Raw genomic sequence first — 27,733 nt, forward strand, 5'->3', positions numbered from 1 at the left:
TCCACAGACCGCTTCAGACAACAAATTACAGTGAGCCAGCTGAAATCACTCCTGGAGACCTGGAAGTACCAACAGAGGAGCAGAAGGCTTAACCCAGAAGGTCTGTGCTTCTGCCTGGGCTCAGGTACCTTGCCTCAGCTTGCACAAATACAGTAGAGCAACGTAAGTGTCCTGTCAGTCTCCTTAATTTGTTAATCAGGAGATAGAATTTAAATAACTTCTGTAAAAATGGAAAGTGCACAAAGCATAAAAAATCTCTCAAGGTCATCAGTCAATAAGGCATAAATTAAGAAATAACCATTCCCTTTTTCAAGAGTTGCCAGGGTGAGCTGAAAGATGTTAACCTGGGAAATCCCTTTATCATAAGACAGTCAGGGAGAAGACACATTCAGGGAAGAATCGAGGCTGAATTTCACTAGAAACAGCAGCCTAGGAATCGACTAGATTGCATCCTCTCATCGAAGACCTGCCTGTGACTGCAGGCCAAGCAGAGGCCCAGCTGCTCCAGAGAGCAGTCTCAATTTCGCCAGCACAGCCCTGAAGCACGGTGCTAATCCAAAACAACGCCAATGCTGTGTGCAGCTCATCCAAGGGAAAAGTTCAACCTACTGTCCTCAAATCCAGCCTCACCTTTATCTGAGGTTAACGCCGAGGTTCGGCTCATCTCTTTCTCCCCGAGCCCCACCGACAGAACCCAAGTCTCTCCGTGGTTCTGCTCCCCAGGCCCGCAGGCTTTGCTTACCAATTTCCTGGTGTTGTATGACAAGCTGAAAACTGCTCAGGACGCCGGAGTACAAGAATATGAGCAAAATCCTCTTTGACATGCCTAAGGAGGTCTTTAATAATGTAGCCCTCAGGTTAAATAAATATCTTTGATGAACAGGGCATAGTTATTTATTATTCATTTACTTCTGTGCAAGAAATGCGGGTCATCCACTGCACCAGGCACTGTCACAATCATTTTTAACTCATCTGGAGACAAGTCTTTATTTATTGGAAATGATCATAATCCCATTGGCTTCAATAGAGTTTCATGAGCTAAAGTCATCAGCTAATCCATATCATATTTACTAACTGATGATCCTTCTCAAGCAATTAAAGCCTTGTCCCTCAGATGACATATCGGTTGGTACAAAGAATTCAGTCTAGATGGAGGGTCGCTGTCTTCCCAAAGTGGTATTTGAAGATAATAAAATTCTGAGAGCATTTTCTTCATACATAATAATGTTGTCTTAAATGTTTCAACGAGAGCCTAAGCACACATGGTATTTCTAGGATATTTATTTATTTTGTGACATCACCACCATTTTGATTTTAGTTGATTTCAGTGGATTAATTCTGGTCCACCAGCGTACTCCCTACGGATCTGCTCCATGAAGTCAATTACATTTTAGTGGATGGGCTGGTACAGCTTTCTTTCTTATTTTGTCTATGTTTCTCTTTTATGTTCATGAGCTATAATAATAATAATGAAACTCTACTTAATGCTTGTATTGTTTTCTAAAGACTACTTTTCACTGAAGTAAGTGTGAGGACAGATTTTTTTTTTAATGAAATAATACAGTTTACTACCAAAAATATTTAATCATAATTACATTAAGAAACATACACAAAAGCTAAGTAATAAAATAAAATGAGATGGAGAACACAAAAGGGAAAAAAAAAAAAAGACAGAAAGGATTAAGTAGAGTCATATAAGGAATAGATTCTATTTAATGAAAATTTCCACAGTGTTCAACATTTTTATTATGGTTAATAGCACTGTGCTTCATTTTTGTCTGCAGTAATTGTGTATTCTTAATGAATGGGCACTCTTATTTCCCCATTGAGCACTGACAGAAATTAATAAACCTAATTCTGTAGGTTTAAGTTTAATTCTAGTGAAATATATAAAGCAGTTACATTTTCACTTAGCTACTAACTGGAATAGAAATGGGTTTAAGCTTTTCAGCAGCTTAATAGGGAACAAATTGGGTTTTCTTTTATTTCTTTTTTTTTTCTCTCCTTCAGCACTTGGTTCTATTTTTGTTGCTACACGCAAGAAAGGACATGTCATGGTTGGTGAGGCTGAACCAAGCCTACAGTGAGAGTTGTTAATTTTTTTTATTATTATTATTATAATTACTAGACTTAGCCCTTTATGCCAGCCTTGTTGTTAATGATTGGTAAAGACGATCTCCTTGGCTTGCACTTTGATAGAGACTGCAAAAAATAGCAGACTTCAGACTGCCATCTAGAAAACTCAGCTATCATAGCACTCAGAAGAAAAACTGTCAGGTTTTTATTCATTCTTTGTCTGGTTATGCAAAGTAACAAACATAGAAATAACCCGAAGCTGAGCAAGAGTTGGGTGATATTGGATATAATTGCAAATGGCATCTTTCCTGGAAGAGGAAGGAAGGGGATGTCTTCCATGATTTAAAAACAAACAAACAAACAGAGGAGTGTATCTTGGATGTTGTAAGGTGGGTGCAGATATATACATGACATGAACAAAATCCATACATCTTCCCACTACAACACCAGAGCCATGGACCAAGAATATCATAGGTAATGCTTTCATATCAGTTATGTGATACTGCTCTGGCCCCATAATGTAAAACCTTTGTTAATAATAATAAAAACAATAAGCCCTTTTGGCTGTGTAACAGTTCAAACCTAAAACTAAAGAGAGTTTGCAGGTAGGTAACTAACTTGAAATGACAAAGTGAAATCTAAGGCAGAATCTGTTTTGGAGTCACTAAACTTCGAGGTACAGCCTTCTGCAGCCGCTAAGACCTAGGCAGTGAAACAAATGTGGGTCTTGTGTCTTTTTGGATTAGCACTTTTTAAGAGAAACTCCAGGTGCTGAAGGGAACCGTTTTAAGAGCCACCACAGAGTGCCTTAAGGACTTGGCATGTTCATTTTTGGAAGAACCAATATTGGGACCACAGGTGGGCAATAATAAGACAATCACTTTCTAAAACAAATTATTTTAAAAACAAGAATAGAAACATCAGTCTGGCATCATGACAAAAGTGCTCTTTGGGGAATAATTATATGGATTCTTCCTATCCTATAGTTTCATTTTAGAGTGGGCCAAATCCCCAGCTGGTTTAGATCAGCAGCTGATTTACTCCAGCTAAAGACCTGGCCTCCTATTTCATTTCTATTATTACCTTATCTTTTACAGTCCCCACTGTCCTAATTTATCATCTGGGTTGGAAATTCCAGGAGCACAGTAAGGGGTAACGTGAACAAAGGAGCAAAGAAAGGGAAAACCTTTCAGGAAGATTAGAGTAGAGCCACATCACGAGCTTGTCTGTACACCCACCCATCCATTTTGCGAGATGACGAGACTGAAACATAGCTGAATCATACTTAAAGAACTGGATACAGAGGAGATGGTGAGAAGACAGTCAGAGGCAGAAACCAGACATGAGGTGGTTTTGAAAGCGTCACAAGGAGGAGATGTAGGAGGGCAGCAGGAGAGAAGACGAAGCTATTGGTGGAGGAGGTGTGGACAGAGCAGAAGCAGCAGCAGGAAGGGGTGTCAGCAGTACAAGGGATGCTGGAGTGCAAAGGCACAGGGAGGGGACAGTCACACACAGCTTCAAGCTTCGTCTGGCTCACGTGGGGAGTGGGCAGGGTCTGCCTCGGAGTTGGGCAGCTTCTCTGTTGCTGCTTTCACTTCAGGATTAAAAAACTGTACCCATCCCACTGGGAATCCAAAGCAATACCTTCAGTACCATCTAACCCTGGGTGAGCAAAAAAGAAACTATTGCAAAGGAAGTTAAAGAATAACTTACAGGGCTTCCTCATTCGCTTTACACTACAGCAAACAGAGCTGGAATAGACTCCCAGTTCAGGAGTTGTTCCAGAGAGAAACAAAATGAAGTAATATGCTATTGCGTGTCTTCCCAAAAGCAGCCTTTTCTCATGCCTCCCCCAGGGAAAGGGCAGCCGCAGCTGAGAAGCCTACCCTGAGCTGGCTCTGCCAGTTTCTATCAGTTCTGCAAGCCTCCAAGGTTTTTAAGTTAAACATTTTGTGAGAGATTAGTGTTGAAAAGAAGCAAACACTTACTAAGCAGCAACAGGTAACACCCTTCAAGGCAATGCAGAGTGATTTCTTAAAGCCATATGCTTTGTGCCTCATCCCCCTCACACAAACCAGCTCTGAGTAGCACAGCCTATAGTATTTACACACACTATAGGCTGTGCTGCTTACAGAAAAAAAGAGAAATACAGCAGACACCTCTTCAGGGCAATGCAGGACCTCTCCCTGCATAGCCACTGAGGGGCTACCTGGTACAGGGTGGTGGGTGAAACAATCTCACTGAACACTTACTGGTTTAGGCCCTGGCCTACAGAGAATGATAATGGTAAGACCCAAACATCTGTAAATGTCCCTCAGCATTGCAGGTGAGTGGTGGAGTGAAAATGTCAGGCATTTAGCCACAGCCTCTGCTCAAAGAATATGCTGCTCAGCCCGTAGCAGTGACTTGCTGAAAGAAGTGAGTAGCAAGAAGAGTTGCTAACAACATCTTTCTCATGAAAACCAAGGAGAGTAGAACATTTACTCTTCCCAAACAGTACCTGCAGTCTAGAGAAAAACATTTTAGGTTTTAGGCGCCATTTTTTTCAGATGTTTTCACACAATGACGATTTAATTATTTCACCCTGATCGTCTAAATACCTGTTTGGTTAATGACAAATAGCTAACAGCTTCACTGTAATAATCCATATATGAAATGTGAGGTTACATCCTTCGCTTAGTCATAGAAATGTTTTTTTCCTGCCCTGGTTCCCATCACTTCTCCCATTAGTAGCAGAGTAATAAAGATGCCCTGCAGCACCAGCCACGCTGTTAAGTAACAGGGTCAAATCTCCACCCATATTTTCTAATGGAAGACTAGCAGGCATATACCTCTGCTGTTTACCTCTTTTATAGGTGTCCCAGAGAACATACAAGTGTTTAATTTGAAGATCAGATGCACCTAAGTTATTATTATAAACCACAGTTTCATACTTATTTAAATTTCTTTTTTTACTTGAATGTATTGTCTTTTTTACTTGTCTTAAAAAAAAAAAAAGAAACCTAACCCACCATATTCTATTTAGAGCGATGAAGGAACAGCACAGGTGCAATGGAGACTGGCTCTACCAGCTGAAATTCAAGTTTGTGCACTGTGATTGATTTGCTGTCACTGACAGGACCTAACAAAGAAAACACTGGCTCCTGTTCCAGAGTTGCACCTACGGAATATCTATGCAATTTTACGAAATTAGTATCTCTTCATTTCTTTGGACAAAACTGTTGTTTCCCCAGGGCTGTATTTCATTCCATGTCCTACACATTTCCCAGGCAATGGAATATTGTCATGCAAATCGGACAGGCATACTCCTTGGTATGCTACATATAAAATCTGCCCCTACATGTTGAAGATCAAATTCCACCACCTAATACACAATTTTAGCCCTTTTGATTGCATCAACACCCAACACCCCCAGGAGATGCAGCTCTCCTGCAGCCATAAGGCTCTTTCAGGAATGAATTACCTTTTCCAGGCTCAGCCAGGTGAATGGTACATCACCTCCTGCCGCCCCCCCCCCGATTTTTTTTTTAATCAACTTTAATCACAGCAAAATGCTCAGGCACACAAGCTGGCAGTGCAGTGAAGATGTAGAGGATTGTGTTCCAGAATCAACCACACACAGAAAAATGTAAGGGCACCCAAATAGGAGCAGAGGCAATGTCCAACCCCAAATGATTATCTTTATTTGCTTTCTGGACTTTTTATTTTTTTTTCACTGAATCTAAACAGAAATTGATGTTTAACTCCAGGAGCACTTGAGGACATGCCATGAAGGCTACAGTCTGCTGCTGCTCCCAGAACAACATACTTTAAGGAGGGACCAAAATAATCAATGAAGCAGCATGACATGAGACAGTCTGGAGGCTCTAAACTCAGTTTAGCGTTCCTGACAATAATAATTAGCCTGGATTAATCATCATAATGGTTTTTAAAATTTAACTTGAAAGTGGAAACCAGTTAGCTCAGGAATTTTGCCACCAGAATTTTGGCTCCAATGCAGTCCACAGTGATTGCAGCTAAAAGCATCAACACTTTTATTAATCTTCAATGGTTTAAATAAAATGAATTGGTGGAACACCACTGACTCATAACAAATCGGTATCCATAGAACCAAAATATATATGTATTTGTCAGAATGGCATTTTCCACAAAAGTCACAGATTGGCTTAGAAACGAAGTCTTGCCTTCACCACTACTAGAAATCTCACTGCAAATCGAGACCTTGCTAAATACGTGCTCAGCCATCCAAAGTCCTGATGTGTACCTTTCTGTGTCCACCGTCACAGTCAGTACACACCATTCACCTTGTTAGGACAGTTTGCTGGAGCCCAGCCTTCATGGATACAGGATATACAAGTGCTGCATTGCTCAATGCCTTGAAATTGCTTTTCCAGTTACGCTTCCCAAGCTAACTTACTGCTCATGGTGTACAACAGGCACAGGCCAGGATGGAAGCGATTTTTAATACCATCACCTGAGTACACATGATTAAGAGAAAAATCAGACTATAATTTTTACATCGGGGACTGCGGACCAGAAAGACAACAAATGCAAGATGAAAAAGCAGCAAAAATGAGGGTTACTTTTATCTTTGAGCAAGCAGGCCACAAATGATGGTATCAAACAATCTCTTGACTGAATAAGGAAGAACCTGAATAGGGCCTGAGGATCTCACATCCCTAGATTACAATTCTAAGTTACTGAGGCTGTGCTTCAAATTTTACTCTATTTCCGATATTTAGTTCTGTTTCAGCTGGTAAAACCAGGCCTTGAAAAAGTTTCTGCTTCTCCCTACCCCTTACCTGTTATTTTAAGTATGTAAAAAGAAATTAAAAAAAAAAAAAAGAAAGAAAGAAAGAAAGAACTGATTTTTCACATGATAGATCATTTCATCAGAGAACACTTAAGGTTTCCCAGCTTAAACAAAAGTATCCCTCACGGATTCACACAACAAACAGCAAAGTGACAGCTTAGATTTGTTCCTGTGAATCTTCAAAGCTGAAGCTGCAGCCGGCTGTGTTGCCAACAAAGTACAGGTGTAGACCATATGAGCTGACACAACCAGGATTCTCGGGCACGCAGACACATTTACGTGCACAAAACAGCCATGCCGAGGCGCAGTTGGGCATCTGGAATTCACCGCTTCATTCTGGAGTGTCTTTTAACTAATTTCTGAGAGATTTAAGCTGCCAGGTAGCTACCACTAAAGCTGCTCTAATGAGTTCTAGAGGATTTGAATGCCACTGAAACGCACGGGCGTGCAGCTCCAGTGACTTGCTTAAGAAGCTTTAGTGATAAAAGCAAGGGCGGCCAGCTGCACATTGTAAGAGGGACATAATTAGACGGGATCTCTACTCAGTGGTTTGGAAGATCCTTTCACTTGTGCAGCTCAGGGAGCATCTGGGACAGAGGATACTGTCATGAGCTGAGTGGCAGCGTGTGGATCCCTGCCATCTGTAGGACTGGATCAACACCACGTCTGCCTGAGTCACCCTCGGCCATCAGAGGCCTGAGCCGTCCTTGGCCATCAGAGGCCTCTCTTTCCTGAAGTGGGAGCATCCAACTTCTTTCCTCGTTGACACTGTGAAATTAGGCATGAGGTTTGGAGCTAAGCAGCAAACGCCTGCTTTCAAGTGGGCCACTGGTTTCTGCATCACCCAGTGCAAATCTGGGTCAGACATGTGAATACATACACATGACTAACTGAATTGCTGTCAGGAGGCCAGAGCATTTCACCAGTTAAGGTCCTGGAACATCCAAAAGAGATATTTCATTTTTATTTCATTATGTTGAGCGTTTCTTTCACTCTACGAGGAGAACAGCTTTTGGGACAACTAACCAACAGTTTCTCTCTCAGGGTTAAACTTTCCCATTTTCTGCAGTTACGTAAAGGCCTTCAGTTTAAATATGTTCCCCCAGATGTTATCTTTGTGCAGGTGTTGCTTTTCCCCTGTCTACCCTGATGTGGCATCTTTTACATAGGTGAGACAGAGACACAGCCTCACTGCTCCTCCCAGGGCAGCTCCGTTTGCCCTAGCCATGTCACGGTAAGAAATGATGACAGTGTTTCCTGCTTCTCTGCGTCTCACCAACGTCCTGCTGCTTGCCCTGTTGCTCGTACTCTTTGCTGTCTGGAAGAGCATTTCACTTCTGTTTGCTTCCTTCTGATGATGTCCAGGTGCTGAGGCGGCAGAGGTCTGCCTTACCGAGATCTCTGAACAGTCTCTGGGGAATTTTTTCCCCTTCTGGGACCTTATCCCAAGCTGTATTTTCACTACTCGGTGTTCCAGAACAGCTTGGCTAAATGAGATCATGCTGGACTGGAAGTCACAAGGGCATACGAATGGACATACAGGACCAAAGGTCCCCATGCAGCCATGCCCCACATACAGCCGCTGCGGTGCCCCACAGGAGCCCAGGGCAGGCAGCTGCTGCTACCTCCCCAGAGCCTTCTCTGCCTTCTGCCTTCCTGGCCTGGAGGTGGTAACCTCATATATAATAGCAATTCCCAGTAGACTTCTCCTCCTTGACCATCTCCAGTTTCTGCATGAATGCAAAACACGTTTCTCATACTTGTACAGCAGAGCATGCACCTGGCCGTCACAAGAGTGTGTGAACATGAGCCCCTCCTGGGATCCCAAGCAGCTGGTGTAAGGGCATTCCCCTCCTTCAGCATAAAATAAGTGACCTCTCTTTTATTCACCACAACCACATTTTTATCTCTGCCACCAAGTGCTCCTTTTATTAAAGCAGAAGAAATATCCAAGCCTTCTCAATCTGGGGACTACTCCACATAAAAAGGAAAGGGATGGGGGTTTATTTTAACTCATTTTAAACAACAATCTTTCAGGTATAAACACAGCTGTCTGTGCTAACACTGAAATTCACTTATGTTAGATTAAACAAATAGTCAAGATCAACTACTACTAGGCACTTCAAGCCTGAGCAAGTAATCTCTTATTTAAATGAGTCACTGGGTCATTTTAATCAGTTAAGTGGCTTAGCACAGCTATGCTTGCTGTTCCTCCAGGTTTCAAGAGCTTCCCTACCTGCAGTCAGGGCTACAAAAATAATCACTCCACTCCACCCAGCTATTAGGCCCCAATTCATCAAAATCCCTGAACCGACAAGTGAACTTTCAGTGGCTGAGAAGCCCCTTTAAAACTGAAGGATGACTGACGGTCTTACCCCTGTGCTTCTGGCTTTGTAGCCTTGGTCATTGCTGGGCAATTTAAACAAGGCAGATAAAAGTTACTTAGAGCATTGAGCAATACTCAATAAATGATTGCTGATGTATTGCACTGGCACTTGCCTAAAAATAACAACAACAACGACAATAATAATAATACAGAACAAATGTATTTGAAGCACTATAGGCTTACTATTTCAGTGGCTGCTGCTTTATCTTGCCATGGGATAAGCTGAAGCAGAGGTGTAAGGAGTAATCTTTGCTTCTGTTATTAAACTGTCTAGAAGTAGAAATGTCCCAGAAGAGAGCGCTTCATTCCCCACACATATTTACGTATACACACATGCATTATGTGGCATACATTCAAGGCCTCTCTATCTCTGTTCACAACCAGGATGTTGGCACAACTGTGAAGGTTTGGCCTTTTCCTAATTCAAGTCATCTTATGTGTGTGTCCCTCAAACTTGTAAAGGTCTTTGCTGCAGCTGGGAGAAATTGTGGAGAAAGGGAAACAAGGGAGCTGCACAATAAAAGCAACCAGGTAAGGGATGAAACAAAAGAAACACGAACGTGCCAGGAATAGCAAGGCATGGCAAGAAATGACAAAAGGATGTGCCCTTCCCCGTGTGGAGTTTCATGAAGGTTTTTATTTTGTCCCTAATTTTTAGCCCTTAAAGAGCCAACAAACTGGAACTCATTCCTTCTAAGATATAACACTATTGAAAATATAACTAATAGAGCAGGGAAAAATGTGAATTACAATAGTAGATATATACCTGAGAGCTTCTTTTAGAGTTGGAAGATCACAAGGACCTTTAAAGTACTTGACTTTTAAAAATAACTCCAATTTCCCTTCCTCAACCCTTATGTAGGGTTTCCATAACCACTATCCCCAGTGATGACGGAGGATTCAAGGTGCACACAGGCATTCACAGGGGGATGGATCTCTGCAGGAGCATGACCACTGATATCTCAGACAACAGAAAAGGCTTGATAAATACATTTTTGGAACCAGACTATTTTCAAATGCAAAAAAAAAAAAAAAAAAAAAAAAAAGGCATAAAGGAGGAAAAGTACAACAGAAAAAAGTGAGATTTCTGTCACAGGTTTCTGTCAAAGCCCTGATAGATGTTGCTGATTTTTTGCATGGCCTCAGACAAGACTCTTCTCTCACCCAGTTTCCCATCATTAGAACCAAGGGAAAGGCAAAACAGAAGTGAGAAGAATTCTTCAGTTGGGAGCACTTGTTAGGTCTGATATTTTTCCTTTTCAGGAAGAAGTGAACTGTAGAAAAGCTCAAAAAGAAAGTTATATTTTAATCACATCTGAAAAGAAAAAAAAAAAAAAAAAAAAAAAAAAGAGGCAGGAGGGCTATCTATTCAGTGGGAATCCAACAACAACAACAACAAAAACAATTGCTTTACAAGGGCAATTGAAAATCAAAGTGAATGAGTATTTATAGCAACTGAACTGTTTAAAACAACAAACTGAAACTGCAGCAGCAACTACTTCACAAAGTCATATTCTTGAAGAAGGGGGGAAAAAAAGATCAAAGATCTGCAGGCAGCCAGCTCTGCATACAAGTGGCTTTATCAGCTCTTGGCTGTGTTAAAGAGAGTCAGGCAGTCTGAAAGAGAAAACATCTAATGAGGTGATGAACAACACTTTCTTGGCCTTAATTATAAGGATAGGACTAAGCAACAATAATTGCAGGATAAATTATTGTCAAGAGATATTTCCAAACAACAACAACAACAAAAAACCATATCATTATCAAACAATTATTTTAAGTCTCATTTACATATAAAAAAGAATAAATGGAATAGTCCTCTTTTCTGTTACATTTGTGGGGGTGGTGGAAATTTTCAGGGTGGTGCATGGGAATTAGACGCACTACACCCAATATTGCTAATGACAGATTAATTCTCTGCAGATCACTCTGGGAATTGTACATTTGTATCCAAGGGCAGAATTCAACCCAACAAAAACTCAAACCTCTGTGATGTGCCCCCAAAGAATCATGAGTATTTAATAATAGGAACAGAGGAGTAGCTTCCTTACAAAGTAGCATTTGAACTAAATGGCAGAAAAGTTCCATTTAGGACAGAGAGAATTAAGCTTTGGGTATAACCAAGTAGATACACACATAAGCTACTCAGACCTTATCAGATGAGCGTTTTAAAAGCTCACATGAAGAAATGAGATGTATATAGTAGCCTTGAGTCAAATAGGGCTTCAGGAGCCAACAAGTGTATGTCATACGAATGGAGACAAAATGAGATCATGGCAATTGCTCTCAGGCATTTATCTCAACACTACTTTGTGCCTACAGATCCCAAGCAGTGGAAGACCAGTAGGCTTTTGGCATTATGAGTGGTGCAGAGCCAGGACATCAACTTTCCCACATTAGCAAATGGAGCAAAGGCAGATTTTCAACATGGGTCATATTTAGTAAATAGCCCTTTTTTAAAAAAACAGCTCAGCAGCTCAGAAGAATACTAGGTTCTGTTTCTAAACTTTTTCTTTTTTTTTTTTTTTTTTTTTTTTAATTCAGCTGCTTCTGTCTTACATTTGTCTGTACCGACTAGTGAGTATGGGTGGTTAAAACAGAGACCTGAGGAAGAACTTGAGGGCGTTAGTCTCTTTGAAAATATGATCCTTTACAATTGTTTTAAGTTATCCCTCCAAATATCAATTGTACCAAAGAACTGGTTGCTTGGCAAAAAAAATATAATCTTTCCCTCATGTATACATATATGACAGAAATTTAATATATACTCTGGTTGTGAATACAGTACCCGCAAGGAAACAATAAAATAAAGTGATGGTATTTGAATGTCTTTCCTGTATGCAGGTATTTTGGCAAGTAACTTACCCACAAACAGTGATGATCAGTTATCCTTAGAACAGACCAGGCATATTTTTATATGAATATATGCAGTAAGAAATCTAATTTCTTTCACAGAGAAGAATGAAATACAACTGGGCACCACCAATACTTTTTCTTTAGTTTCATCCAGACAATAGGGGCAGTGATAAGTATTATTGTTCAAGAAAAGCTTACACTTTTTTTTTCCTTTTTTCAAAACTCTGATAAATTTGTCAAACCACTTGAAGCACCCAATATGTTTTTCCAACAGGCAGGAATTCATCAATGTCTTTACTCTTACTACCATGAAAGTATGACAGCAAAAGCATAATTTGAAGAATACAGACCTTATTTCATCCCTATTATATCGGATTCTAGAGCTATAAAATCCAATTTTCAAACATGATAAAGGCAAACACATTTTAGACATTTCATTCATTCACTTACAAAATCTAAAAACCACTGCATAAATTAAACAAGTAGTTTTCAGCTTGTATTTCAGAGATATTTCAAAGTCCACAGGATACCTCAAAGTACTCTACACAGAAAGTTTCCAATACTACTGTTCAATAGGCTTCCATTTACTTATTTACTAAGTCTATCAGATCTCCTTTGGTACAAGACAGGTTCCATCAATGCAAACGGCTTCTCATCTCCATGGCCCCAGCTCACAGCACTCATATATGAGTGCAAACAGTTGAGGTTGAAACAGTTGAGAAGAAAGCCCTAAGACTATAGAAATGCATATAGAGCTACAAGGTAGTAGGGAACAGGCAGCCTAATGAAACGTCCAGCACATTCCAAGATTCTGGCCAAATCAGTCGGATATGAATCAGATCCTAGATACTATTTAAGGCTGGGATTGTGTTAGTGACAAGGACGGAATAAAAAAGTGTTTCTTTCGAGTACTTTGCCTAGTGATGTGAGACAGCACACTAACTGCTTCATTTCTGCCCTTATTGTGCTTATTGTAAATTAAAGCCTTGGCTTGCAAAATACAGAGAAAAGCACAGTTCTTATTTCAAAAGCTCCCTCTAGCTTTTCCCAACTGTGTGTTACCAGAATTTCCCTGATGATCTGCTAGAAAAAGCAGCTTAGAGTCAAAGGTGGTCTCATCAGTCTTAGAGAAACACAAGCGTATATTGTATAACCAATTTCCAGTAGGTTTTTAATTTGTAAAAGCCACACAGTTAAGACGACGTTAAAAACCCACCCACTTCTTTTGATTCTAGATCAAAGAGATTTTTAGAAAAGTGACATAACCCTTAGATGTCCCAGAAAACCACATTTGCCACAATTAACCAGCTTCAGTCTCCGAGCCTCATGCACACAGAGGAGCCGGAACAGCGCGTTCGGAGCAGCAGGGTTTTGTTGCAGTTGTGGGCATGTTGGAAATAAACAAGCACAGGTCAAGCTCCCTGTGGCTTCATCGCAGTCTGTGATAACCGGGGCACACAGGCAACGGGAGCCTGCACTGACCGAGCTGGAATTGCATCAACCAGGGCTCCAGAGAGGCATAAATTTGCAGAGCTCTGCTGAATTCGCCAATGTCTCCGTGCTTCCTACAGTGAGAATCCAATCCTGCGGGTCCAAGCACAGCAGAGGCTAGTGGCACTGGGCATGGGTAGGGCTCAGGTGTGTGTGCGAGACACCTTTGTCATCCAGGTACAAACTACAAACTCTGGTGACTGCCCTGAGGTAGCAGAAGCATTAATAAATACAAGAAGATGACTGAGATGTCATGTAAAGAGAAGATAAGAAGACGGGAAGTTGGAAGCTAGGATCTACGTGCAAGATGCCCCAGCATACTTTCAGCCAGAAGGGGACATGAGAAATTTGGCATACATCTTCCAGTAAAACTTGATCTAAGATATCAAACAAGGTACTCCCTTCTATCTTCAGCAACAAAGCACACGCTTTCAGAGCACAAATGTCAAAGGCCAGTTCTGCTTACACGGGTATGTGAACGGGAAAGGTTGTGGCTATTTGAAAGCACGTATGAAATCTTCTACAGGACTCCTCTGTTCTAGCAGTACATACATTGCTTGGTGTAGATACTAGCTCAAATAAAGACATGCACACTCTGTCAGGTACTACTGCCTGCTCAAACACTTCTCAGAATGGCTAGAAAAACAGATACCTTCAGAAGTAAATCAAAATGATGGGGACTTTCAGTCATTTTGCACATCATCATCAGCTGTGTAGCCACATCTTGTAAAATGCTGATATAGAGAACTAGCAAATAATGCATAATCCTGTATATTCTTTTAATATATTTTAACCCTATCCTACCTTTACACATATTTTCAGAGATCTATGATCTCCCAACATTAAAGTACTTTGTGTGCTATAGGTAGGGATAAAAAGACACATTATAAGTTTAAAAACAGAGAATTTCAAGAGAGAGTTAATATTGTCACTAAGGGCACACCAGAAAGAATTACTGTGTTTTTCTGACTGCTCTAGCATTAAAGGATTAAATAAGAAAAGCAGTCTTTTGTAAACTCAAGCAAACATACAGACAATGTCAAAGTTATTGGGTCACAAATTGGAGCCATCATTTTCACTTTGATGGCTTCCACAAGAAGCTATTCTGCACTAGAACTGCCACAAAAATTGAAGGGTGAAAATGAATAGGACAAGAGAAATACGGACTTTAGGTTCTGAAATGATACAAAGTGCTATGTAGAAGCGATGTCTATATGAGACACCAGAATACTAAAGACTTTACTATTAGCTGTCATGGACAGTAATAGATGGGCTGTATCTGTCATACATACAGAAGGATACACGTGAATGGAATCATCCTCTGTAGAATAAAAATGTTTTTTCCCATATAGGAAATTTTAACTCCTCATCATCGCTGGAGTGATCTCAAACTGCTCTTTGCTCAGCATTCCAGCATGTATTTGTGGCTGTTGACATACAGATCCACATATGCACAGGTCAGAAACCAAACTGAGCAGTTTTTCTCTTGACTTTATAAATTGCTGGAGTTAGAGGTTTGTTTCAAGACTACTTGGCAGCTGATATTCCATGGGTTGACTTGATAAGCTCTGAGACCTAACTGGGATGGATTCAGACCTACAGCTTCTGCAGGATGCCTACTGTCAGCTACTTCGACCCATACTTTTCAAAGTTGATTCTATTCATAGCACCTTAAGAGGTTTTGTCTCCGTATGTTACACTTACTATTGTAATTATTTATAATAACTCATAATTATGAAGACACCAAAGCTCTGATAGAAGGGAGGAGATGGAAGAGGACAAGAGGACATTTGTGTAAGTTCAATAAAATGGATAAACGTCAGCCATGGGAGGGCCAATGAATGGGCTACCAGCAAGTGTAAGCAGCCATGAAGCTGTGCCACCAGACAGCACAACTCTGTATCAAACCCAGCTGTACACACTCACACAAATACCAGCAAATTCTTCCTGCACTAAAGCAAGCAGAGAGTCCATTTAAATACTTACATTTCCGAGAAGTCTCCCAGCATTGCCCTTTGATGTATTCCATTCTAAAAACATTTGTTGCATGTATGTGTTTCTATTTTCCCTGAGATTTCAAAAGAGTTGGCATTGTTAACTTAGAATATTGCTAGTTAATTGTTGGCAAGAAGAGACAAATTATGAGCAGGGGAACTGTTCTGGGAGGATTTAGTGTATTTGAATAATTTAGACCCCTGCCGTTAACGTGACAGGATTGTTTTTCTCTTGCAGTAGCCTGCTGCTACAAGAATTAAAACTGTCATGGCAGGCTACAGCCTGGGCTAGGCCTCAGTAATGAGCTTTATCAGTCAATAAATGATTTTATGCAGCAAATTAAACTGTAAATTTGGTTTAGGTGGTAAATATTTAGAGAATAAAGATATCCAGCTAATGAGGAGGACTGGGTGGGGAAAAATGTAATGCAAATGTCAATCCTTTAAATCTTTGGTAGGCTCAGGCTTTGCAGAAAGTTTACTGCCACTGCCTTTTTTTTTCTTTCACTTTTGTAAACAGCAAGGGAACACTACCTACACTGTATTTACAGATGCTAGAGAAGGAGGGGAAAATTTTTGCGGGGCACCGTGTGTGCCACAGCTCCACGTGCACACTTGGCTCTCAGCCCAAAGCATCTAACGGCCTCACAGGGAAAGCACTTGTGCAGAGATGGTGTGTGTGTTGCACTCACAGCAGCCAAGGGGAAAGCACTTGTTCAGAGATGGTATGTGTCGTACTCACAGCAGCGAAGCACAACAACTTTGACAGGAGATGAGCTCCCCAGGGCGAGAGAGAAGCTTAGAACCCGCTCCTGGCTCTAGTTGCTACCTCTAAACGCAGCCCATGTGGAAAGATCTGTTTGGTCCTAGACTTGTAGCAAGGGAGAGTAGCAGCAGCCTTCAGAGGTAACTGGTTTAAAACATTCCCCTTTCAAACAGGAGATTACTCCAGAGGAGATGACCTTTCAGCTCTGGAGCTTGCTTCTCCCTTTGGGCTCACCCTAGTGCCGCAACACTCTGTGGTCCACCCTGGAGGGCATGTACATGGAAAGGGATTCTGAGATCAGTCAAGCATCAACAGGAGGAATATGGTTTTAAAAGACACATCTGGATTAACATGGATGAAAGGACCCCAAACAAATAAGTTGCATTTGTTCAAAGGTCAGGTGATTAGCAATATGCTGCTTCAAAAGCAGACAGGGAGACATTCTACCAAAAAGCTCGTTTCCAGCATAAGTCCTGCACTTCCAACTATGCTCCAAGGACTGTTCTTTCTCCAGGGAAGGTCTGGAAAACTTACTAATTTTTGCAAGGGCATTTACTACCAAGATGAAAATTTTGTGTTTAAATTTTTTACCGTGGACTAAAAATCAGCTTTCATAGAAAAGAAGTATGTGAAAAAAATCAGCTCCATAAAGAAATGCTGGAATTCTTCCCAAAGCCAGAAGTGTTAACCTTGCTATCCTTTAACAGTAGTAGCAATATTGTGCATGATTTCTGCTGGATCTATTATTCTGCACTTTCTGACAAGGAAAATATATGCGACCCTTGATAGGATCAGTGAAACAATGGCTTTATTTATGCCTTCCAGGTGACACTGCCAGATGGTAAAATCTCACGCAAACAAAGCCAGAAGTGCCTGCATGCCACACAGGGCTAACTCTGAACCTACTCCAAGGTGGGAAAACCATCTCTGTTCATGAGACTCAGAAGACAACCAAGGCTCAAGGCCGGAACTCCTCTTTGAGCCCGTTCCAGGCTCAGATGCCGTGCAGTGCGCAGTGACGACACCCAGGGAAAGAAACCCCAGACATCACAGTGCCCCTGCACCAAGTGAGCTCCTTGTCAGGGCTCAGGTCAAGGTTAGCCTTTACGTTTTAGAAACCAGTTGATAAAGCAAAGAGCAAAGCAGTCAGCTACACAAGGCTTTAGAGCAAAATTTGAAAAGGACACGGTTACATATTGAAAGGAAATTGAGCCACGGAATATCCCAGTAAAACTCAGTTGGACCCACACATTGTACACTCCAAACAATATGCTATTAAGTGCAATAAATCTGAACAGCACCCTGGGGATTTGTTTGGAAGATCAGAATATATATTATGGATATACTATGGAAGGCTGTTTTTAACATGAAATCTCTTCAATTGCAAGCTGTTGACGTTAACCATTTCTTGAAAGACCCAATATACTAATGCAGTTTATTTACATGGCAGAGAATGAGACTTCATGTATCACCTTCTCCATGCCTTTCTTTGATTAGATTGCCTGAGTTTAATTACCAAAGTCTGTTAAAGGACTTTCAGCACAGATGTAATTTCATGCAGGTGTTACCTGGTGTAATGAAACCAGATGTTTCCATCGGAATAGGCCTCCCTCATTTGAAATGTGTGTGCTGCAATAGCCTAATTTGTATCTCCATCAGTTCAAGCTGAAAAAAAAAATGAAATAAAAAAGTGGTTGAAGATGTTAGGCAAGCTCAGGCTTTGAGTGCAGAATGGATAGTGCCACCTGTTGTTTCCACTTTTCCAACTGTACATAACTTTACTTTAAAATATCTTCCCCTATTGTTCCAACTCTGATTAGTTGAGCAGGCTGGCCGCTTCTGTAAAGCATTTAGGAGCATAATGCACACAGGCACAGACTTACACGTGGAAAAGGAAAGGCTGTTCTTCACTGGGCACAAGCTTTGTATTGACATTTTATCCTCACGTACTTCACATAAACCATGAAACTTTCTAATCAGTTTGTACAACGGAGTGGAAAGTTCTTGGCCAATTATGGAATGAAACAAAACACATTTATTGAGGTATAGCAGCAGCAATTAAAAAAACTCAAAACCTTTTTGGTTTTGTTCATACCTTTGAATAGCTTTTGAATATCCAGGGGTTTCTACAAGTAGAAAGTTATTCTCTAGGCAGTTTTAGAGCTGATAAAATGGCATAAAATACCAAGAGAACTGAGGAGTCACAAGAACATTCATGTGAATTACACGGTCAGATCTGTCACTTATTAGCTAACATATTTGGGGCATGCAGTTTACTTTTCCTGTTATAAAACCCAGTAAACTATATTAAGCTGGTCACTGTTGTAAATATAAAAGAAGTAAATATTCCTTGCATGAGAAGTTCCATGGAAATGTACTTTTTGCATTTGGTTCCTCATGAGTTGCCTCAGCAGCACACCCTCCTCATTTTCCATCACAACATCAGCAGCAGTGCTGTTTTATAATTTATTTTCATTATTGTAAAATCATGACTGGACTAATGACAGACCAAAGGCTTAAAGCAACAGAAAGATGCATCATTCAGCAGCAAGACAGAGAGAAGACTCAAGCCCATGCCATGCCCAAGTTGATAGCAACTGTAGAGTAGTTTCTAAAGCACCAAAATTTTGAATCCCTGTTCTGATTAACCCAGTTTATCAAACACATCATGGTCAGAGAAGTTGTACGCATCAGCCAGCACTGTCCAACACCAGGAAAAAATCCTCACCATCCTGCAGAGGGTAGAAATGGAGGAATTTGCACAGGAAGTTTCTGCCAGCTGCAAGCTGCCACAAAGGGGTTGTGATGAAACGTTCACATTTCAACCCAAAAGGAGCAAGCCCAGCCCCAGCTGGCAGGCTAAGTGACTCCAATTGGCCGTTCAAACACGAGCCTGAGTCAGAACCTTTTCACATTTCTCCCCATTGTTCTGTCAAGCCCTGATGCTGCACAGACAACACAAACCCAGCCCTGGGACTCAAACTCCTGGGACTGCAAAGCTCCGAACAATGCAGAGCCAAGGGCCTATGGGCATTAGCAGAAAGTTCACAAATAACAGCTAACAAGCAGTGGCACAAAAGGCTTGCCAAGCAGACCACTCAAAACAACCAAGGCACTCATTCTTTGGGTTAGTTCTTTTAATATAAAAACAAACAAATAGAGAAGATCAAAATATTCATAAACGAAGCTGCCCTCTCCTACTCTTCCATCTGTACCTCACGCTAAATTTTAATCCATTTGGAAAGTGCGCAGGCATTTTGGTAGGGTGAATGAGAACTTGCAAGGTGAGGTCTTGTACTGCACACATGGCAAGGCCACAGATGCACAAGTGAGCACGTGAACACACACAGACACTGCACACCAACGGCCTCCTTTGCAATTGCCTTCTGGAAGGAATTCATTTTTATGTTGTGTTGTTTTCAGGTTTGTTTGGGGGGTGGGGGGTGAGGAAAGGAAAGATAGAGGTAACTCAACTAAACTACTGTCTGCCCTCATTATTTCAATTCAGGGACTGACAGTACAAGACTTAATATTACAATAAAGCAAAACTGGTGTCAGCAAAAAAAAAAGTTTCGATGACACACTGATATGGAACACTATGATACACTGGTAAAAACTATGTGAAAACCAGAAACACATAAGACTGCAATTTAATCTTTTTATTTGAAATATAAATATTGTTACTATCAAGCTTGACAGTATAGAAAATGTGTGCCCTGCAGCCTTCTGACAAAACAAAATTTATATTTAAAACTTCCTGAAATAATGCCTTTCATATGTGGAGTTTTGTCACATTGCAGCGGCTCTGAGCCTACCTTATGGTCCTGCACCTTTAATTATTTTATGCCTAGAAGACACATTTTAAATAGAAGAGGCGGGTTACAAGAGTTTTGACAGCTGTGGATGATTAAAATACTGACAACATGCACTATATAAAATTCCCTGAGGTTTTAGCTGGGTACTCACACAAAAGTTAGTGACTTGATTCCCTTCCCCCCCCCCCCCCCCAAATCCCACCAGCGTGAAATGTTCATGCCACTGGCCTGCTACCCCCTCCTCTTTAGCCAATACAAACCCCACCACCACCTTTTTTTTTTTAAAAAAAAATATCTCAAGGCCACATACTTGAAAATTGGTCAACAAATTTGATTTAGTAATCTGTTCCCATTTAACAAATATGCGGCCAGGTTTCATGAGCAGCTGTTCTATATCATTGCATGAATGGAGGGAAGGGAAACCGTTTAAAATGTATGAATGGGTTTAGGTTTTGTTTCCACCCATCCCTCTCACCCTCCCACCCCCTCTTTACAGGACTGTTACAGCTTGCGCTAATTTTCTGGCCTCCTGACCTCTGTGTTTTGGTTGTGCAAAATATTATATTATGATGGAAAAAGAGCGCTCTTCAGTTCAGGAAACACTGAAGGACTTTCTTAATTCTGCGAGCAGCCCCCTGACATTGCACACTTGAGTCAGGGACATATTTATGTACTTTGGTTAAACTGGGACTCTGCCCTTCCAATTCTTTGGATCAAAAGCTACATGTGAAATAAAATTAATTACACCAACTTTGAGCTGTGGCTATGACTACATCAGTCTGTCTCTCACTTTATTACAGTACCAGCTAAGGAGTCAAAGCAACCCTAGAAGAAGCAAATCACCTCCAAAAATACATGAGCAATAGCAGAGTCAGACTCTCTGGATGTCGGTCTTAGAGTTATTGCTCATTTTTATTATCTTTAATTCATTTTAATTAGACACTTCAAAATGCAAGAAAGACAAAGAATTAAATCACCCAAAGAACAGACATCACTTGGATGTTCCTTTCAACCCCAGAAGAGGGAGTTTTGAAAAGGCAAAGAAGGATTTGGGATAAACCAGTTTCCCCACTGCTGGTGGGAAAGCGTATCCTCCTTCAGTCTCATGGAGCTCCCTGGCAGAGGTGAAGTTTTAGGATGGACGGGAATGAACAAACTCAGCACACCAAATAAAACAGGGATGACCCAGAGAGATGTGCAAGCCAGGAAGGAAGGGCAGCAACAAGGCTGATGTCATGGAAAAGGCAGAAAGAGATACCAAGTGCCACACAGCACAAGGGAGAGAGTGCACAGCAGGATCTTATCGATTCACCTCAGATGCTTCTTGTTCTGCTAAATCTTTTTAAGCAGCTATTCCACCAAAATGAACGTGCTTTGTAGTACCAAATGTCATTACCTATTTGCCAAGCGCTAACCAAAGGAACATGGTGGAGCTTGGCACAACAGCCTTGTGTAACAGCACATGTACATTTTTTTCCTCTGGATGCAATTACAACCTCCGTGCTGTTTCCCATGTCCGAATGCTACTGCTACAGCAAACTGTCAGGGAATCTGTCCACCTGCTCTCCAAACACAGCTCTTCAGGTTTCGAGTGCCCACTGTCCCACAAGGCACACGGTATACCTGCAACCATGTAATCCTTTGTCCTTAATGGTCATGTAATCAATTTTCATTTTTGAGCTCTGCAGCATATACAGATTAATAACCTGTATTAAAAAACACAGGGAAAGGAGGTTCTTGTCCTTATGGCACAGTGAAAGTTTTTGAAGCAGAAGTAAAACTGCAGAAATGGGCTAAAACAGTTGAAATAGTTGATTAAAGAAGTAAAGAAATGATGCAAATTTGTCAAAGGCACCTGTTATCTTTGGCCAAGATACAAAACATTATTTTAATCCTCAATATTTGCAAATACAATGTTGGATAGCTATTTATTTTTATACAAGAAATAAGGAAAGACTTTTTCTTTCTTGAAAAATCACAAATTTACCAGTTACATACTCCAGGAATGAGCTACAGCAATAGGACTTCATACATACAAAACTTCACTGCCTAGGAACACATTAGTTAAAGCAAAGTGTACATGGAAAATGCCAGCAATAAACCAGTGCCTTCAGCCACATGCCCTGTGGGTTTCAGAGGGTGTCAGAGAAGCAAATAGGACCTTCTCCCCTCCTGCTTTCCCCATGTAAAAAATAAAAATAAAAATAAAAAATATATAGTTTTGATGACTACTTACCTCAAAAGTAAAATATCTGTACTAAAAGCAGCTTATTGAAAAAGTCACTGTTATCTAAAGGGATACAGGGAGTTATCTGAGGGGTCTCATTTTGGAAATGTGGTCTGAGAGGGGCTAGTCAATGCCTGGGATCGTGTAGGTTTGAAGAAACCAACTCAGCATGTGCTGGGTTTCCCGGTTCACTTGGCCATACTCACCAGTGGGTTTCAAGGCAGAAGCAGGAGTGTGTGAAAGACTACAAGATTTTGGTACAGGTGTAGTTATCTGCCTGCAGTCTATCTGTGAGGAAAGCTCTCCATGAAGTTGTCTAGGCCTCATGCACTCCCCCCTCAATTCCCTGTAACTGCAGGGAGCAGAATCTGTTCATAGCCGTATTGCTTTAGAAAAGTTACAGTTTGGAAAACTGTAAATAAAAAGGAAAATCTGAGATTATAGCTAGTCAAAAAGTGTTTTATATAATACAGGACACAATCACCAAGAGCCCCTAACATCATGTAGATGCCAGGCTGCTTCTGCAGACAACGCGGGTTTGTAGAATTAACATGTATCTCACCAAAACACAGCTGAGAAAGGTAAATTTATCTCACCAAGGTGTAAAGGCAAACCCAGCCAAAGGCGAGTGACGTTATGCTGATTTGTCCAGCTTTTGCAGGCATCTTCCAAGGTTGCTTTATCCCTGTCAGATTTCTCAGTGCAACAAGTGTAAGCACAGTTACAGCAACACCACACACATCTTTTTAAGCCTGAAAGCAGAAGTCTTAAGCAGTGCAAAGCAAATTTCTACAGCTTTGGAAAGGACTCAGAGCACCTGGCAATTTTGAGACAGGAAAAAACAAGCCATTCAGAACATCCTTGGAAGTAATTGAAAATGCCCCTTTCTATATCTGTATGGAGTCAAACATTGACTAACAGCTCTGTGATGAGTATAACTTAAACACACATTGGCTGTAATATACATCAGAGGCTGTTCACTCCAGTAAATAAACAGAAGTTAGCTGGGGAAGTGCTCAAATCTTGACTAAGTCCACTCCAGAATAAGATAAGGGAGCAGGAATCTCTGCAGAGAGCTTCGGAGATGGAAGCCAGGCAGACTGATGCTACACAGCTAATGATGAAAACTGTTCACAGCAAACTCCTGAGTTTTGAACCTCTTCAAAGAGAAGCACTAAGTGTGGGAAGAGCTAGAATGAGTCTCCCGGTGCGTGCATCACACCACCATCCACTAACAAATGGTTGGAAATGACTGTGGATGGATCACTTCTGGTCTGACACTGAAAAGATCCCAAGTACCTGGCAGTCCTCACTGATATCATACAGTGCTTTTAGCCCTCAAGCCAGTGAGAATTAAACCATGAATTCAGTGCCAAGGAAGCAGTTGTGCAAAAGACAGGCATCTGTGCACCCTAATTATGATGTCTACATTGTGCTGCTGCGAGCTCAGGCCAAGCCGAAAGGGGGAAGCTGGGTGCTCCTCCACCCCTGTTCCGCCCCTCAGTCATCACTGTGCAATCAGCAGTATCTGCTCATTTCCAGACCCTCGTTAAAAGACAAATAGCATTGAAAATCGCTGCCCTTCAGCTAGCTGGTACCCAGCTCTCAGAGCTGGATTCCTCGGGGGTAGGGGACTGCATGCGAAGTGCCGGAGACTACCAGAAAGCCGGGAGTGTGTCTTTTAAAAAAAAACTTCAGGGAATATTTAAAGCATCCCCATCACCCCACCCTTGGGAAAATGAGTTATTAAAAACGTTGGAATGCAATCTGTGTCAAAGGAGACATTACATCAGTCGCCTGTCCGCCTGCTTTTTGTTGTTGTTCAAGTTCTCAGTAAAGCAAAAGAATGAAATACATAACCTAGTGTCCTTGTCCTCAAACCTTCATTGTTATATATAGGATATTGCTGAGTATTTTATGGCTACTGCTGTTTCCTCACCAGAAACTATGCAATACAGATGTTCAAGCATTGGTCTGTAAAACACAGCATCTATTAGAACAGTTAAGCCACCCAAGGCTTGGCTCTTTCCAGTTTCCCAGTTCCTTACACATATCATACCGTATATTATATATATTATTGGTTGAATCATCACTTTCGAACTGATTTTGGTTTTTCACAACGCACAGCTTCTGATACACACGCTGATGTGCTCAGATTCTGTCTCTCATCTTTCTTCGCACAAGTAGTTACAGCTTAGCATTTTTGCTTCCAATTATGAAGAAAGATGAGAATGAAATGGGAAATAAAAAAGTGACAGGTAGAATTACAGAACAAAATGGTATTGTATGCTTGCTTGATGCTAATTGGTTTTTTTAACTGTTTAAAATCTGTGGCATAGCATAAAATAACCCAATGGGAGCAGTCTGCCAGACATTTTAGACATGTTTTTTGTCTATTTAATTTACTTAGTGGCAGCTCTAATACTTTGGTTGCTGGGGATCTCAACAGACATACCAAAGACGACCCTTATGGCAGGAAAAAAAAAAAAAAAAAAAAAAAAAAAGGAAAGAAAAAAGGAAAAAAGTGAGGGGGATAAAAGAAGAAATGTTTTTATTAAAGAAACTGAGATATTTTGGATTAGGTGAAGTTTCCCTTAAAAAAAAAAAAAAAAGAAAAAAAAAAGAAAACTTATAAAAGTGCTCTCCCATTACAAAATATACATATAGATGTATAATATATATACTTCCTTTCATGTACTTCTGATTATTGTTATTGGTAGAACTTTTTAAGTCCAGCCAGCTGAGACTGCAGGCAGGTCACTGCTGATGAGCAAGTGGAAATGCAAGCAGCCAAGTGACAGCAGACCAAAGCAATATTCTACAGCTCAACTATTCATCAGCACATGTTGTCTGGGTATAATTCTGGGACTACCTAAACACTCATCAAGAGTGATCAAGAACTGTTGAAATCTCTGCTGAAATGTGGATATTAGAGCCGTTCTGCCACTGGCAGTGGGGAGGGAGGAGTGCGAGTGGCAGGGCTGTTTGCAGAGCCTCTGTCCCTGCTGCCCCGAAGACAAAGCGTGCCTTACAGCCCCAGTATCCTAAACCTGAGCAGATGCATCATTTCCACATGCTGAGGTTATTGGGCATCTAAATAGGCACCTGAAATGAACTATAGCCACTTCTGAAAATGCGGATTGCATATGGCAGAGATGTGACAAGAATGAATTAACTGATGCCTGCTGGCTTTCGATGAAAACTGAGCTCAGAGAACAGCCACTGTTGGTTTTGTATTCTTCTTTATCGATACTAAAGTGATGGAAGGTAAGCAGGCAGAGGAAGAAACAGAATAAACTTTCAGGTGACCTCAGACACGTAACTAGATTTTCAGTTTGGGCTGTGGAATCAAGGTGGGTAATAATTTTAACACCAGCATTTTCACTGGAGGATAATGTTGTTAAATAATAGGCATAAAATCAATAACAACTATCACGTTCTTTGGAACTTTGTGAACTTATCTCATTCAAATTTGAAAGCACTCTGAGATCCAGACAGCCAAATGCTGTAGAAAAGCAAGGTGCATATAAAATTGAGCGCTTTGGGCTTTACGTTATGCTCCCAGCTACAGCTTTTGGGATCCTGTACATGAGCTGTACAGATTTTTTCACATATGTCTAAGAAAAATGGGCCTCGTAAGATGATGAATAGCATGCCTTACCAGAGAGTATATGACAGGTTCCAAAAATGGTACATTTTTAAATTGGTATAGATATTTATACTTGCTCTGATCCTCTGAGAGGTATGTTGAAATCTGTAATATAAACAGCAAAGGGTATTCCAAGACAAGCAAATTAAAATGAATTCTGCATCATTCTCTCCTGTCCTATTATTATAAGGTCTCATGAGGCCTACAAAAATTTGGATGTGAATTAAAACTGTATGTGAGTCTAGTAAAAGTTACTTTAAAGAACAATCCGCAACTAATCTTTTATTAGATCACAGTGTAAGTGATGTTTAAAATGAGAAGTTAGGCCTATTATCACAATACATAAACAAAGTCTGTGATAGTCTATCACTAGCATGCTATGTCTTTATAACATCTTACATTGTTTTCCTATACATCTAAAAATGCATATATCACCATCAGTTTCCAGAGACAAAACTTTATTTTTCAGAAAGTCCTATCAGCCCCATCTCTAGGAAAGAGCTATTTATTAACATCTGATAAAACTGCCATCCATTCATATTCTCTTGGCAGTAGCTTTTCCTCTTTTCTCTCGGGTCGCTCTTCACAGGTAATAACGTGGGCCTGGAGAGGACCTCCCCAGCCTTTGAATTGTTAGCAGTGCCAGACCCCCCTTAACATCTGTCTGCCCTGCTCTGGAAACCCTCTGATGAAGTCTGCATCATTACTCAATTCCCCTTGTGGTTAGAAAGTTTCCCCCCCAGTCATCCTAATGCATCTTGGCTGAAAATTAAATTGGTTTCTTTTGAATTCCCTCAAGTGGAGAGGGAACAATAAGCGCTATCCTTTGCGCAACTTTCTCATATTGGAAAGACTATCAGGATGATTTCTCTGTAGGTTTATCAGTTCCCACAACTTTTCTTCATAGGTCATGCTCTGTAAATCCCAGATTTTCTTGTCACACTCCTCTCAATTTAATATTCCTTCTTGATCTTTAAAACAGGGTGCCCAATGCGGTTCTACAGCTGTGTTCCTTACTGGATTTTTTTTTTTCCCTAATTTTTCACAAGGTCATTACATGAGACAAAAACAGAAGCTGAAATCAGGATATTTCAGCAACATCTTTCTCCTTACCCCAGGATGCTTATTCTTTCAGAGAAAGAAATCAGATGCATTTGCTGAGAACAAACCACTTCAATCTTATGCTATCTTTTACAACCTCCTTATCATTTGAATAGTTAGACATGAATTTTTTAAAGATTTGTTCCAGTATATTTCCAGGAATAGCTATTGGGCTGACTGGTTTATGACCTCATGGTCCCTTCCTTTTCTCTCTTTAAAAAGGTAGACACGAAATAAAATTTTCTCCCATGCTTTGAGGCTTTCTTCATCTTCTATAATTCTCAGAGATCATCATTTAGCATATGGTTAATAGAAATGCATGCTGCTATTTCATTTCTAATAAATTGATTAAATAATTCTAATATCTTCCTGGAGAACTAAATAGGAGAAAAGCTGGACATTCTTAAAAGTTCAATTGCAATATACAGAGCAGCCGACTTCCAACCCCAAGCACAAGGTATCCTGTTATAGGTAAGGCAGTACTCCGCAGATTGGTCATATATGGCTGGCTCTGCACATCTGAGAAAAGAATGAGTAAATTCAGGGAGCTGAAATTTGC

This window comes from Aythya marila, assembly GCF_965140915.1.
Source record: "Aythya marila genome assembly, chromosome: 12".
In the NCBI taxonomy this organism is placed as follows: Eukaryota; Metazoa; Chordata; class Aves; order Anseriformes; family Anatidae; genus Aythya; species Aythya marila.